At 50.4% G+C, this 12,451-nt stretch overlaps 1 protein-coding gene across 4 annotated transcripts in view; it reads right to left on the bottom strand.

Annotated features, from left to right (window-relative positions):
* Nucleotides 1-11,993, bottom strand: part of KIAA0232 (KIAA0232 ortholog) — an 84,062-nt gene extending 72,069 nt beyond the window's left edge. For all 4 annotated transcript variants that reach the window (XM_018049760.1, XM_018049763.1, XM_018049762.1 and 1 more), the window contains exon 1: nucleotides 11,918-11,993. The gene's annotated coding sequence lies outside the window, so the exon portion shown is untranslated. The remainder of the gene's footprint in view (nucleotides 1-11,917) is intronic.

Genomic DNA, 12,451 nt, shown 5'->3' with positions numbered 1-12,451 from the left:
CTCTCCAGGCAATCTTGATTCCTGCTTGTGAGTCATCTAGCCGGGCATTTTGCATGATGTACTCTGTATAGAAGTTAAATAAACAGGCTGCCAGTACACAGCTTTGATGTACTTCTCTCCCAATCCTGAACCAGTCCATTGTTCCATGTCCAGTTCTAACTGTTGCTTCTTATCCTGCATACAGGTTTCTCAGTAGACAGGTAAGGTGGTCTAGTATTCCCATCTTTACGAATTTTCCAGTTTGTCATGATCTACACAGTCAAAGGCTTTAGCAGTCAGTGAAGCAGATGTTTTCCTGGAATTCCCTTGCTTTCTCTATGAACCAGTGGATGTTGGCAATTTGATCTCTGGTTCCTCTGCCTTTTCTAAACCCAGCCTGTTCATATGGAAGCTCTCAGTCTACTAACTGTTGAAACCTAGCTTGAAGGATTTTGAACATAACCTTACTAACACGTGAAATGAGTGCAACTGTGCAGCAGTTTGAGCATCCTTTGGCATTGCCCTTCTTTGGGACTGGGATGAAAACTGACCTTTTCCAGTCCTTGTGGCCACTGCTGAGTTTTCCAAATTTGCTGGCATAGTGAGTGCAGTACTTTCAAAGCATCATCTTTTAGGATTTGAAATAGCTCAGCTGGAATTCTATCACTTCCTCTAGCTGTGTTTGTAGTGATGCTTCCTAAGGCTCACTTGACTTCACAATCCAGGATGTCTGGCTCTAGATGAGTGACCACACCATTGTCGTTATCTGGGTCACTAAGACGTTTTTTTGTATAACTCTTCATGTATTCTTGCCACCTCTTCTTAACCTCTTCTGTTTCTGTTAGGTCCTTACTGTTTCTGTCCTTTATTATACCCATCTTTGCATGAACTCCCCTTGATACCTTCGATTTTCTTGAAGGGATCTCTAGTCTTTCCCATTCTACTGTTTTCCTCTATTTCTCTGCACTGTTCACTTAAGAAGGCTTTCTTATCTCTCCTTGCTATTCTCTAGAACTCTGCATTTGGTTGGGTATATCTTTCCCTTTCTCCCTTGCTTTTTGCTTCTCTTTTCTCAACTATTTGTAAAGCCTCCTCACTGCAGTCCAGTTGCTCAGTTGTGCCCGACTCCTCAGAACACGACTTTACCTTCTTGCGTGTTTTTCTTCCTTCCGGATGGTTTTGGTCACTGCCTCCTGCACAATGTTACAAGCCAGGCTCCTCCGTCCACGGGATTCTCCAGGCAGCAACACTGGAGTGGGTTGCCACTCCCTTCTCCAGGGGATCTACCTGACCCAAGGATTGAACCCAGGTCTCCTGCATCTGCAGGCAGACTCTTTACTCTCTGAGTCACCAGGGAAGCCTGGTACACTTACTGACATATTGAAAAGAAGCCCCCAAGTGGCACTGGGAAACCCTCAGACCGCCTACTGCCAGTGAAGGCCCAGGCATGCTCCTCAGCTCCAGAGCCCTGGGCAGGCCAGAAGTGGACTTGGGGGTGGGGAATGGGGGTGGGTGGAAATCACGCCGAGGAGGTACCAACCACCTGAGCTAACTGTAAACCAGAAAACCAAATTAGAGGTTTAGGCAGCAGATGGTAACGTGGTAGCGAGGTTCACTCCGGGGCTGAGAATGGGAAAAGGAAGGCAACGAATTCTCACGGTCGTTTCATCAGGGGAAGATTGCAAGATGAGAGGAAGCCTCGGGAGCAAGGCTTTGAGGGTTACAGCCACTTGCCTGCGTGAACTGCGTCCAGTCCTCTGAATGTGGGCTCCTCCCTACTGCCGAGGGCTGCGTCCGCAGAGGCTATAACTCTTGTGGGAAAGGCTGCCTTCTTGTCCTGATGAGACGCACTTAAAACACAAAAGCAAAACAGGGTAGGGAGATAGCCCACTAGACAGCCCAGCTCCAAGCCTTGCTCACTCCTGGAATCACGCCCATCTGGGAGAGGGGCTCAGGGCGCCCTGCTCCCTGGCACTTTTCTTTCCCTCAAGCTGCAGAGACTACAACCATGCCTGCCCCCACGCTGCCCCTCCTCTGCCCTGGCCTCACTGGGACTTCTTTATTTACACTCACTTCCTCCTATGGCACGATCCAGCAGCAAAACCCAAGTCACACCAATGTAATCTAAAAGTTCCTAGCAGCCATATTAAAGAAGAAAAACAGATGAAATTCATTTTAGTAATATATTTATAACTTGAGACCCCAAATATTATCACTCCAAATATAATCAAGGTAAAAGTCATTAGTGACCTATTATACGTTGTTTCCCCCCATACTAAGTCTTTGAAATCTGGTGCATATTTGACACAGAACATCTCAAGTCAGTCTAGCCCCATTTCACGCACTCCGAAGCTGCATGTGGCTCAGGCGGCTGGCTTACTGAACAGCCAGGCCGAGCTGATCTCCACTCCCGAGACTGTAATATGTCTACACAGAGGCCACTCCACTTCCTCTCACCTCCTCCTCGCTCTTGAATCCCAATATTATAAAGCCATCAAGCTACCAGACAGGTGTCTAATCGGTATCTCAACTCACAACATCTCTTAAAAAAAAAAAACCCAAAAAAACCCACAAATTCTTCACCACCATCACTAGCATCCTTGCCATGACCTTCCCACCGTCAATCAAGGGCAAGTCCATATGTTCCGGCTACTCAAGCCAAAGGCTCTGGAATCAGCCTTGACTCCTCCGGTCCCTCTCCCATTCCACATCACCCAACCCATCAGCAAGTCCTCCCGGTCCTGCCTTCACGATGACCCAGGATGGGGGTCTTCCGCTTGCTCTGCCCTCCCGAGCGCTGCTCTGCCTCTCAGATGGCTCCCCATCTGTCTCCCTGGTTTCCCCCAGGCCTCTGCTCGAGGGTCTTCTCACCAGGGAGCTGTTCCCTGTCCACCCTAAACCCACAGCAGCCCTCTGGCCTTACGTCTTCCCGTGGCCTGTGTGTCCCTCTGCTGACTCTCCCCCACCCCCACCCACCGGCACAGGACGGTGTGGGGGGCCATGGGTGGTCAGACAGCCCCCCAAGACCACCTGCCGTGGGGAGCCCAGCTGACCAGAGCCTGTGGCCGCTGCACACGCAATGTCACGAGGGCCAAGACATGAGGTCACGTGTCCCTCGGGCTGCTTGCTCCCAGCAGTGCTGACCAGGAGGGGGTGCCAGCCCTCATCTTCCAACAGAGCCTGAAGCCTGGCCAAGGCTGACTCTAGACTGCCCAGCCTTCCGCCACCTCTCCTTCCTTCATGAGCAGGATCTCACCGTGGGGAAGCCGAGGGCTCCTCCCAGCACCGCTGCTCCCTCCCTCATCCCCTCGTGGAAGTCTCCCACACGTCTAACCATCTTGGCATCTACGCCTGGGACACTGTGAGCGCAGCCAAGTACTGTGGAAACGAATGACTCTCCAGGAAGAGCCAGGCCATGGAGAAGACGTCCATTTTTAAGTTACCAAGACACACGCTGGGGCTCCTGCTCTGCCATGCGTCATGTGCTAACTTTAGGGAAGTGTCCTGAGACCTCTGCGCTCCAGCTTCCTCATCTGTAAAATGAAGACACCACCACCTCTCTCAAGAGCTGTCAGGAGGAGTACAACGGACAGTTCACCTACGGTCCCCAACAAGAGGCCTCACGTGGAGGAAGTGCTTTAACAAGCGTGAGCTCACTCTCCTCTGTAGCTGCTTCTAAGAATCCCTTGCCTACCTCCACCACCAACTCTGACCACTTGTCAACTAAATAAAGCCCCAAATAACCCTAAGCACCCTAAGGACTGTCACCCTCAGCGACAGACTTTATTTTCTTGGGCTCCAAAATCATTGCAGATGGTGACTAGAGCCATGAAATAAAAAGATGCTTGCTGCTTGGAAGAAAAGCTATGACCAACCTAAACAGCAGAGACATTACTTTGCCAACAAAAGTCCATCTACTCGAAGCTATGGTTTTTCCAGTAGTCATGCATGGATGTGAGAGTTGGACTATAAAGAAAGCTGAGCGCCAAAGAATTGATGCTTTTGAACTGTGGTTTTGGAAAAGACTCTTGAGAGTCCCTCAGACTGCAAGGAGATCTAACCAGTCCATCCTAAAGGAAATCAGTCCTGAATATTCATTGGAAGGACTGATGGTGAAGCTGAAGGTCCAATACTTTGGCCACCTGATGTGAAGAACTGACTCACTGGAAAAGACCCTGCTGCTGGGAAAGATTGAAGGTGGGAGGAGAAGGGGGTGACAAAGGATGAGATGGTTGGATGGCATCACGGACTCAATGGACATGAGTTTGAGCAAGCTCCGGAAGTTGGTGATGGATAGGGAAGCCTGGCATGCTGCAGTCCCTGGGATTGCAAAGAGTCAGACACCACTGACAGAATGAACTGAATTGAATCCTCACAACTACTTCAAAGAAGAAAATGCCCAGGCTGATGTCTAAAATTATTAAAACTAATAAAGCCACCAAGAAAATGTTTAATATGATGATTTAATTGATCATGTTATTTATTAATGATCACAATCATTAATACTATAATTATGATTATGACAATTAATATGACCATAATCATTAATATTATCAATGATAATTTAAAGAAATTAGAAGCTGGCTGGTTCGTTTTTCTTTTTTTAGGCTGCCTAGAGTAAGGGGGGTTTTTCAAGAGAGTTCACCAAAACATTATGTACAAAAATGTTCACTGTATTACAGAAACAACTTGGAAGTCCACTCCATCAACTAAATTCTGGCACATCCACAGCACAGAAAACCAGGCACAGCAAAGAAACCACAGTGAAGTGGGTCTATACAAGCGGTAAAGATACAGATGCTGACACAGAAAGCACTCCAGATGCCAGTGCACATCACACTCTCCACGACGACTCCACAAGTCATAAATACAGACGCAATTTTTTTTCTATGACATCCAAGAAGTTTATCAATCATTTTTCAAGATGAGTACAGGATGGGCAGGGAGTGAAAGAGGAGATTTTTCTAATCAACTTAAACTTACTGCTTTTTTAGATTTAACATGTACTTAAAAAAAAAAGGCTTAAAAAAATAAACAAATAAACAGGTTTTAAAAGAGTTGTCTGTATTCAAAACAGGGGCTTCCCAGGTGGCTCAGTGAGTAAAGAATCCACCTGCAAGGCAGGATAAGCAGGAGACTTAGGTTCGATCCCTGGGTCCGGAAGATCTGGAGGAGGGCATGGCAATCCACTCCAGTACTCTTGCCTGCAGAATCCCATGGACAGGGGAGCCTGGCAGGCTACAGTCATGGGGTCGCAAAGAGTAGGACACAACTTAGCGACTGAGCACATACACATATTCAAAAAATGTTTTGGTAAATCACACAAAATACAGTTTTAATAAATTAAGTTTTATATTTTACAAAAATAAGAAACAGCTCTGATGATACTAACAAAAAATTAACAGTATGATCAGTAATCATTATCTAGGGTGGTGATCAGAGGAAGTAGTGGCAAGTCACCACCACCACCACCGGCCCAGAAATGCATCTCTTCAATTTCAGCTTTCTCCTGGTGACATTCTGTCGATGTGTACAAATAACTGAACCTCTAGTCGTGCGACCAAACCTAATCCAGTTTTGTAAGTCGACTATATTTCAATGAAGTACTGTTTTCAACTTTCTCACCATTAATACCTTCAAGGAAGATGCTAACGAGGAGCAAAAGGTTATCAGACACCTAAGAAAAGGCTAGTAACTGAAGGAAAAATAAATAAAGAGCTTGACCAAACGCCCAAACTTGGGCAAACAATTTTGCAGTAGTCCTGTGTCCTGGCTCTTAAGACGCCACAGGCACTTTGGGGAATGTGCTAGGGCTAGAAACAGACTCCTGGCTGGAGGGGAGACAAATCCCTGCCCGCCTTCCACCTCTCCCCGGTACTGAGGTGAGCAAGCGTTATCACCGGAAAGGAAATCTGAAGACATGCCGAGGCTGCCGCCTCCGCCTCCACACACGACTGGCTCGGGCGTGCACTGGGCGCTGAGTGACCACTCCCTGTGCCGCACTACGGAGACCACACACACGCGCACCCACCCCCCCCCCACACACACACACAGTGCCTGGCCTTGCTTCCTGTCACATAACCACATACAGACACGCACACGCGCACACACACAGAGCCCGCACTCCCAGGACGCACATTCTCTCATCACTCCGTTGACGAAGGACACAGACACAAAGCCACACGCCTGCAGTTCTGCAATTATGCGTCTTCTAAACTGTCCTACCGCTTTCAGTTCTAACTCACACCAGGCTCATCCCCTGGGATAGGCCTATCGCCCTCAGTTCTCTGGGTGGGTTTTAAGAGAGACTGATTAGGAATATATAGATTTCCAATGATTTTTTTTTTAAGTTCATAATCAGAAGTAAGGTCAACGTAAGTAAAGTAGCAATCAACACACACACTTAAGCTGCTGCAAATTTAGGGAATTTCTTATTACAGAATCAAAGATACCACGGTGGATACAACCTGTCAAGCAGTAATGTGTATAATCTTCAAAATAGTAACTAAATGTTTAATTAAAAGTTTCAGAGTTACAGCTGGCTTTCAGCACCAAGCTTCTCCCTCTCCAGCCTGGGAGCAAGACTGCTGAGCAGACACGGGAAGAGACAGAGAGCTACGGAGAAGGCCAGGGGACAGGAAGGAGCTTCGGAGATGATGTCACAAACAGCTGTGATGACAGATACTGCATGAGGGTGGCCCTCTGGCTCAGTGGTTAAGAAGCTGCCCGTCAGCGCAGGGGCCGTGGGTTCAACCCCTGGTCTGCGAAGAGTCCGCACGCTGAGGGGCAGATAAACCCGGGCGCTCCACAGGCCGAAGCCGCAGTCCTCAAGCCCACGCTCCGCAGCCGGAGGAGCCCCCGCGGTGATGCGCCTGGGCACTGCGACCGGAGCGGCCCCCACGCGCTGCAACCAGACCCCGAGCAGCCAGAAAGGAAAGCAGAAACGTAGATGTAAGATTCTACTGCCAGATTACAACAAAAACACGTGCTCTACTAAAAAACAACAGAGGAGAAAACACGGCAATCCCTTTTCCACTTTCTTAAGCTCACTTACAGAAAGACTTACTCGGTCTTCAGAGTAATTCTGTGCAAAAGCTCCCTCCAACCCAACACTCACTTTTTTGCTTATTCCCAAAACCAATGGAAGAGTGAAGGTGGGGAGACCAGATGATTATTTTTCCTTTACACAGGAGCCAGAAATAAATCTGGGAACACTATTACAGTAACCAACGTATACACTCAATCGACATACCTACCCAACCACTAGTGGTCTCTACACCTGCCGCAATTAACAGGTGGAGGTTGCCACTCCCCGAGCACTGACTGCGCGCTGGGCCCTGCTCTGAGTGTCCCGTGGATTCATGAAGCTCGCACACACAGCCATCCCAACCCTACTCCCCTTCTGCCTCGTTCGGAGAACGGAGACTGCTCGGGTTCACTCAGCCCAGCAGGTACACCGGTAAGAAGTGCGTGAGACACCATATGACACACTAGAGGGAGGCCAAGAACCTCCTCTCTCCCCTTAAGGAGTTTATGATCCACGGAACGAATAAACTAAAGTCAGAAAGAAAAAGCAGCTGAGTGGGGGCAGCCTCAAGCACCGTGTGGGCAGATACTGAGGAGTTGATTCTGAAAGTCAGAGGAGGCTTCTTCCATAGACGCAGCGGCACTGAAGTCAAGCCTTCGGTATTAAGGATTCTGCTAAGAAGAAAAAAAAAGGCAAAAAAACCATTCCAGAGTAAAGTAAAAGCCATTCCAAATAACCATGGAAGTGGCCAGAGGTCTAAGTGTCGAAACACCAGGTGGTGAGAGATGAAGCTGCAAGTTACAGTGATGCAGATGGCACAGGTCTCAATGACTTCCTAACCCTTTAACACGAATTCTCAGCTGGCCAGGTGGTGACGCCTCCGAGGTGAAAATCTTTGTGGGAGTAAGCCTACCAACAGAACTAGGTCATACCCCTCAGGTGTGATGGAGTGGAGGGAGATGTTGAGACCTCTGCTATACACCTGGGGCGGGGGGGAGGGGGGGCGGGCAGGTGTGCTATGGCCTGATTTTACACATTGAATAATTCTGCTAACAGAACACAGGAGGACTCAGGAAAGGGAGGCCGGTCAGCAGGCCTACCTACAGGAACAACCTCCGCAAGGACAGACAAGAGCCAGGGAGGGCAGGGACGGAGGGACTGCTGGGGGGAGGAAACAAACAAAAAGAGGCTGATGGAAAAGACACACAGAGGCAGACTTGGTAAAAATCTCGTCGAGAAAAAGCAGACTCAAGAAAGTTTCCAGCCCGGGGGACGAGGAGGACGGACGTTCTGAGAAGTTATGCAATCCTTCTTACCTTTTATCTGAACGAGGCCACACAGTACACAAAGAGCAGCCACTTTAAGTGACACCGCAAAGCAAAAATAGCACAGACTTCTCACAAAATAAAGAAACAGAAGTTCAAGAGAGATTTAGCTAACTTGCCGACGGTGACCCAGGGGTGAGGGATGAGCTGAGACACAAACCTGAGTCTTCCAAATCCGGACCTGACGGACTCTACACAGGCATCCTCAAAAGCAGTTTACTTTTTATGAGTATAAAAATCTCCAAAAAATAAACCCACCAAAAACGTTTTAAACAAAAAGCTGGTAATCCACTGGGAATGTAACTATATTTCAAAGGTAAGGAATGTTTTAAAACGTGTGTTCCAATCCCCTCTCCCAAGAGACTGACTTCAGTCAGCAGTGCTGACTGCTGACTGTGAATGTGAATGTGAATGTGAACCCTGAAACTTTCCACACACAGGGCAGAGGTGGTTGTTTGTTATTTTTGTATAAAAATACCACTTGGTGTTTTATGAGAGATCAAAAATAATTGAAAAGAAATATGCTCAGTATCTTCAACATCCTAAAACCTCATTCCCAGATTCCCAGTGCTGTGGTTGGTACTGATATTTGTTATTAAAATACTTTATAATAATAATATTCTTCATAAGGTGGATTACAGACTTTGGCTTCATTCAGCAAACATTTAGACATTTTCATGTTGGGGATAAAACAATGACATGGTCACCACAGCCAGAGTTTAACAAGCACAACGCGTGATACAGGCAATAATGAAAGTAAAAATAGAGGACTGTGACTGCAGAAATGAATAATTCACTTTGATAGGGTTTCCAAAGGGCTCCAGAGAGGACCTAAAATCAGATGTGGACTTTTAAAAAAGTGGAGTGGGTGGAAGTGAGACAGGGCATTCCAACTGGAGAAAAAGATTACAAAAGGGATGAAGCAGCTAGGCTGATCCGAGAACTGAGAGCCCTCTCTCGGGGCAGTGTGAGAAGGGAACCAGGACGACAGGTGAGGTTCAGAGCGGCTGGGGCCAGACTGCAGGGGGCCTTAAACGCGATGCTGCCGGCTCTGGATTCCGGTCTCCACACAACAGGCAGGCTTAGCAGCTTTCTGAGCCAGAGACTGACAAGATCCAATCTGTGTTTAGGAAAGATGGCCTGACAGCCGGGCAAAGTGCAGGTAGGAAGGGTCGGGGAGGAGCCTAAGAAAGCTGTAAGCCAGGAGAGGAATGGGAAGCTTTGACACATTAGCACTAGCTAATATTTTAAACAGGACTGAATCTTGACAGAACGACTTCACATCTCCCCTCACCTAATCATTCCAACCATCCTGTGAAACAGGTATCATTACTCTCCCCATTTTACAGATGAGAAAACTGGCTCAGAGGGCCATTAACTGCTCCAAGTCAAATGCTGCTACAACAGGGAGAACCTAGGCTCCGCAACGCTCCACACAAAGCAAAATAAAAACAATCTTACTGCTTTCAAAACTGTTACTGCAAAATAAAGCACAGAGTGATCTTTGACATCTTTAAAAGAGTTGCTAAAATTCCATTTACTTTTCTTAAATGGTTGCAACTTGTGTAGCAAATAAGCTAATTATCCTTAAAATAGTTACAGATTTGCCTTGTGTTAGCCTCACAGGAAAGACCTGTACTTTTCCTGAAAAACAAGGCACCTGTACCTCTACTTCCATCTTCTGCAATGTTAAATATTTAAGAGTAATATTCTCTACTTCCTTCAATGTTTCAGTGGCCAAACTAGATGACACAGGCTTATGTAAAAACTTACATGTGCCCAAACTGAAACAGTAAATATTTTTTGAATTACTAAAAATTAATTATTTAGCAAGTACAGTAACTGAATATAGAACACAATAAGTATTCATTGCAAGAAGCTTACATGTAAGTATAAATGTTAGTCGTTCAATCGGGTCCAACTCTTGGGGACCTCAAGGACTGTAGCCCGCCATGCTCCTCTTGTCCATGGGATTCTCCAAGCAAGAATACTGGAGTGAGTAGCCATTACCTTCTCCAGGGGATCTTCCCAATCCAGGGATCAAACCTGATCTCCTGCATTGCAGGCAGATTCTTTACCACTGAGCCACGAGGGAAACCCCAATAGTGTATACCTACGCACACATATAGGTATGTAAAAACACAATTTCAGGAATCATTTCTGTCACAAAGAAATGTCATCAAGAACCTAAAAACCACTTATGAATGGATCAACCCAAAATAACCGATGGAAGAATATGTGACCTTCAGGCTGCAAAGTGGGAGAACTCCCCATGTCGGATTCAGGTTTATTAACTGGTCAAGGTGCTCTGGCACCTAGCTAGCTCTAGGATTTGACTGTATAGTTAGTTTTACCCAGGACATTACCTATTATCAAAACTGCTTGCACCCAACTAACTCTTCACCGATCTTCTACCACTGTTTTGTTTTTTTTTTTTAACAAGCAAAGACTCAGACACGTAGAGCTCCCTCTTAGGAACCTGGACGGAGTATCAAATATCCAAGTATCCTAGACATCCAGGGGGATTCGCTGGTGGCTCAGTCGGTAAAAAATCGCCCTGCAATGCGGGAGACCCGGGTTCGATCCCTGGGTCGGGAAGATCTCCTGGAGGAGGGCATGTCAACGACACCCCAGCATTCTCGCCTGCAAAATCCCCATGGACAGAGGAGCCTGGAGGGCTACAGTCCACGGGGGGGATCGCAAAGAGTCGGACACACGGCTGAGCACAGCACACGCGCACGGGCTAGACATCCAAGCATCCACTCGCAAGTGATGAGCAGAAACCATATTTAGTTCTGTCCCCCCAACCCGCTAAATCTCCTACAGTTTGGTGTTTTGTTTTTTGTTTTTTTTGCTAGGTTGGCTTTCCTGAGCTTGTCTCTAGAGGACAAAAACTGAAAGGCGGCCAAGTAGAGAAATCGAAAACCCGGGTTCTGCCACGATTTTGGTGGTCTGCCCCTGGAGCCGGGGCAGGCCCGAGTACAAGCGCGCGCCGCCCCGCTCCGTCCCGAGGCTCAGGCATCTATCTCTCCGGTGACCATCCCGCTGCTCGGGGCGCCGGGGTTCCCGGGGCGCAGGCATCTCTCCCCGGCGACCACCCCGCTCCTCGGTGGCGCCGGGGGGTACGCTCGCGCTGGCGGCCAGCGCTGGAGGCCGGCTCCGGCCCTCCGGAGCGCGCGCGCGCGCGGCCGTATAACCTTCGCCGGACCTGGCGCCGCAGGGCCCGCCCCGCACGCGCAGAGAGCCACAGGCCCGCGCGCCCGCCCCCGCCGGCCGCTTCCCTTCCCCGGGGTCGGCGGGGAGCCCCTAAAGGACAATGCAGGACGGGAGGGGGCCAGCGCCGCCGCGAGCGCCCACCCCGGCGGCCCGGCCCGGCCCTCGGGGCCCCGCGCGCCCCGCCTCGCCTCCCCGGAGAGCCGCTCCCAGCGCGGCCCATTGTGCGCACTCATCGTCCGGCCCGCGCGCCGCCGCCGCCCGCGCCCCCCCAGGCGCCGGGGTCCCGCGCCCGGAGCGCACCGCACGCTGGGGGCCTGGCCCCGCCCGCCCCGGCCCAACCCCGGCCCAGCCCCGGCCCAGCCCGCGGTACCTGCCGAGCGAGCGGCCGGGCGGCGCGGCGGCCGCGGCGGGGGCGCCTCCTCGCTCCGCGGGCTCCGAGCGGCTGCCGAGCGCCGGGCGGGCCGGGGCGGGCGCCTGACGTAAAGCAGCGGCGGCGGCGGCGGCGGGCGGCGGCGGCAGCGGCGGCGGCAGCGGCGCCACTCGGCGGAGGGCGGGGGGCGGTGCACCGCGGCCGCTCCGCTCCGTTACCCGGCAACCGGCCTCAGCGCCCCGCCAGCCGGCCGCGCTCCATATCCTTCCGCCCAGGCGCCGGGATTACATCAGCGCCGCCGCCCCGCCCTGGCCCCGCCCCTCCGGCCGACTCCGGGGCGCCTCCGGGGGCGCGCGCGCGCACGCCGGGGAAGCCTGCTCTTGGTGGGAGCGATGCAGCCGCGGGTGGGTGCTGGGGTCGCAGGCGGGGAGGGCGTTGGAGGGCTGCAGGCGGGAGCCCCACCACCACCATCCCCAGTGTACGGGGCGTCGGAGCGGAGATGCACACCCCCTCCCCCGCCCCCGGGTGCAGGGG

This window comes from Capra hircus, chromosome 6 (genome assembly GCF_001704415.2).
Source record: "Capra hircus breed San Clemente chromosome 6, ASM170441v1, whole genome shotgun sequence".
Lineage (NCBI taxonomy): Eukaryota > Metazoa > Chordata > Mammalia > Artiodactyla > Bovidae > Capra > Capra hircus.
Note: the sequence above shows the minus strand (reverse complement) of the source record. Positions and strands in the feature narration are given on the sequence as shown.